This window comes from Rhinolophus sinicus, chromosome 5 (assembly GCF_057876585.1).
Source record: "Rhinolophus sinicus isolate RSI-liver-muscle chromosome 5, RSI-T2T, whole genome shotgun sequence".
Lineage (NCBI taxonomy): Eukaryota > Metazoa > Chordata > Mammalia > Chiroptera > Rhinolophidae > Rhinolophus > Rhinolophus sinicus.
This window is the reverse complement of record NC_142505.1, coordinates 106,072,914-106,076,967: the sequence shown is the minus strand read 5'-3', so window position 1 is coordinate 106,076,967 and position 4,054 is coordinate 106,072,914.

Sequence of the window (4,054 nt, the reverse complement as noted above, 5' to 3'; positions counted from 1 at the left end):
CACATGCCTCCAGGGCCCAGTGGTTAGCAAATGAGTGAAGCCGCCAGTTAAGCAGACAGGGAGTGGTGCCACCAGTGAACACAAGTCCATTTAGAACCCGACTGCAGTATCGTGTTGTGATGCCGCCCCGGGGTTACCAGGTCTGCTGCTTTTTCAAGGCGTTCTGTGAAATCTGCTTTTCCAGTGTTTAAAAACGAATTTGACAGTGGTGGTGGTTACACAACTCTGTGAACTGTGAAAGCCATTGAATTGTCCACTTCAGTGGGTAAACTGGATGGTATAGGGATTATATCTTGATGAGACTGTTACAAACTCTCTCAGAAGCTTTCTAAAAGTATTCAGCCTTAAAAAGGAATGAAATACTCATCCGTGCTGCAGCATAGATGAACCTCGAAAACTATGCAAAGTGAAAGAAGCCAATCCCCAAAGTCCACCTAGTATATGACTCCATTTATACGAAATATCCAGAACAAGCAAAAGCAGATTGGTGGCTGCCAGCATGGGAGGAGGCGGGGGGGCGAGAGATGGAGAGTGACTGGTGTTTCCTTCTGGGCTAATGAAAATGTTTGGAACCAGAGTGGTGATGCGTGTACAACATGGTGAATGTACTAAATGCCAATGAACTGTATATGCTTAGGTATGGTTAATTTTATGTAATGTGAATGTCACCTCAATTTTTTAAAGTTCTCTTAAATCCTCTGCTAGCCAAATAAAACATATCCGTAGGCTGAACTGGGCCCAGTAGTTGCTGGATTTTATTCTCACTAAGGTCCCCTCTATCTCTCAGATCCCATATTTCCAGAGACCAAAATGTCACCTCCTGTCAGGGGAGCAGTGACTGGCTGACCGAAGTCTACAGCCAAGAGGAAAGCGGTATTCTGCCACCTCAAGGCAGAACCTCCCAAAGATAATTCGAGGCCAGAAATAAAAGTCTGCTCGAGCTGGCACCAGGCCAGGGTTTCCCTTTTTTTCTAACTGCCCTTTGCCACAAGGAAAGACAACGAATTGCATGTGTGTGACAGCAAATGGACTTTGTTGACGCGGGCCAACTTTAATTTTTGTGAAGTTAATAATTAGGCTGTCATCCCCCTGCTCCAGAGCAATTAGTGGCCTGCAGGAGGGACGAATGGGCTCTATTATCACAGGAAATTATAAATAGAAGAAAGGGCAGGGTGCATGGCAGCCCTGCACAGCGTCACCCCTGCCCTCTCGCACGCACCAGCATCTCCACAAGCCCCACTGTGTTGACTTGCCTCCGGTTGACAGCTTGAATCCCAGCTGCCATCCAAAAGGGCTCTAAATTCTGCCTCTGTCATCTGAGCCTGACTTTTTACGCTGTCCAGAGCAGGGCCGAGCAGCCCAGCTGAGCAGGAGGAGAGCCAGGGAGAGATAAACGCCTTTGTTTCGGTTGCCTCCCGACTCCAGGGTCTGAAGGTGTCTGGTGCTGAGCAGAAGGAACTGGGCTCAGGCTGACAGGCCAGGGTGTTGGGGACACTGAGTGACAGCCTCCTCAGTGGTTCCCCAGGTCAGAGCAGCAGCCCCCAAACCACAGCCAGGGTGAGAGGTAGCTCAGGTTCACACTGAGACCCTTTCAGTCTTGCTTCGACCAACGGCTCCGGCAAGTTCATAACCCCCTCTGCAAACTCGTCTATCAGATCAGATCGAAACAGAGTTTGGTAGTTCAAGAAGGAAAAGGATTTGTCATTCTAAGGGAAAAGCAGTAGGTAGTCCAAACAATGCAGAAAACAATGACAGTGATAGTTAACGTTTACATAATGTTGTCAATGTACCAGGCACTTTTAATACATTAATTCATTTAAGCTTCCCAAACAGCCTTATGAGATAGGTAGTCTTTCTGTCCCCATTTCACAGGTTTGTAAACTAAGGCAGCGAACAGCTGACTTGTCCAAGTCACACAGCCAGGAGGTAAAATCCAAACCCAGAGACTCCAGCTCAAGCCCATGGTATTAACTCCTCTTTCTATGGCTTACCCTCAGTGGATGAGTGAGCCGACCAGGGGTGGGAGACGAGAAGGAGTGGTGGGGACTGCTTTTTAGCACCCAGAGTAGCCACACAGCAGGCACCCAATCACTGTCAAACACTCCCCAAACAGAGTAACAGCAGAGCACTCTGTTCCAACCAGTTTCCATAGCTACCGCACCAACGCTGGGTGCTGGATTCAGCCACAGGCATTGGGGGAGCCACTGGGGTGAGGACCAAAGATCCCCCTCCCTCGCTCACACCAGGAATCAGCTGATGCGCTGAGCTTCCCTGGGGACGATTTGGGTGGGATGCGGGTTTGCTGGGACACAACCAATTAGCAACAGACGACCCCTCGCCATGCCACAAGGGGGCAGCAGCTCGGCATCTCCGGGCATCCGCCCACCCCAGGCGCAGCGCTGGGTCTGGAGGCTGACAAATTCCACCAGGTGCCCCAGCTGGCCCTCGCTGCGGTTCAGTCCAGCACTGGTTGTTGGGGTTGGGAGACCGTAGCTGGGAGTGCTTAAGAAAACAGTGGAACCACCAAAATATCAGTGCCTGCCGTTAGGGGGCAGTTTTAAACAATCGCAGCTGATCAGGTGAGCCCTGCGCAGACCTTAGGAAAAAGTGGCCCCTGCTGGTGCGGAAAGGTCTCCAGCATACACCGAATGAGAAAAAGCAAAGTGTGACCCTGCGTGTAGTACGACCCCAGCTGTGTAAATTTTAAATAAGTATAAATCATTGCAGGTATTATTTGTGTGCTGGTCTATGCCAAAGAAAATTCTGAAGGAAACCCAAGCAGCTGCTTGCAGGATACCTTAGAAAAGGGGCTTTTATTTCTTTCTTTTCTGCTTTTCGGTGCTGTTTGAATTACCTTTTTGCCATTGGGATGTATTAATTATTTTTAATTAATAGGGGCTATCTGGAATTTGAGATTTGTGAAGATTTTGTTTTCTTTTCCTTTTTTTTTTTACACGGTCTTAGCTTTTTAACTTAATCAATGCTGTTTATAAAGGGGGAGGGAGGCAGTTTAGAGCTTGCTGATGGTGCTGCCTGCTTAGCCACCAGGGCAGGAGGGCCAGCTGGCAGGGCCCCCCAGCTGCTCCCTCTCCAGGGCAGGGTGGCTGGCCCCACCCTGCAGCACCCAGGGACACCTTGAGCTCCTGGGAGGCCAACACCGTTTGGTTTCCCTAGGCCACCTTTGAGGAACGGGGACATGGGGCTGAGGGCCTGGTGCTTCACTCCCAACTATGAAGCCCCCTGGCCGGCTGACATAAGCCATGGAGCTTCTCAGCAGGGCCTGTGAGTGGAGCTCTCGGAGAACAGCAGGGCAGGAGCTATGAATGAACTGGTATGACCTGGGGATTTGCCCACCCAGCCTGGGCTCAACGCCATCCCAATAGTTTCATGAGCAGATCAGTGGGGCGGGGTGGGGAGGCTTTGAACCTGGCTCCTACATCTGACAGCTGGGTGACTTTGGGCCAATGACTTGACCTCTCTGAGCCTCAATTTTCTCATTTGTAAAACACCAGTTACAAAAGCATTGTTATAACGTTCAGCATCGACATACACCTAACAAAAAGACTGGCATGTCGTAGGCAGGGAATGATAAAAACTGAATCCAGTAAAGTCTCCAGCCTGGTGATTGTTGTCTAATTGCCCTGCATCCATCTCTGAACCAGGCCAGTGTCCCCTCAAGATTGCAGAGGGCATCCCGCTCCAGTCTCAACCTTCCACGTGAAACCAAAGTCCTCCCAGCCCCCCATCGAGGCACAGACCACACCCCCAACCCTGCAGTTCCACATGTTCTCGCTTGAAGGCGACATCGAGCTTCGGATTTCAACCTGCCAGGAAGGACCCACTCTCCCCAATCCTCCAGCCCCAACTGCCACACAACACAGACCAACAGAACCAGACCTCTCTAAACGCGCAGAGAGCAGTTCTAGAGCCAAAGAAAAGACATGCTACTTCTCACCACAGAATAAAGACATGAAACGTGCGAACCCTAAAAGTGGTATCAGCTGAAAATACAAACGGATTTCAGAAGGGGACAAAATATAAGTACGTGCCAAGC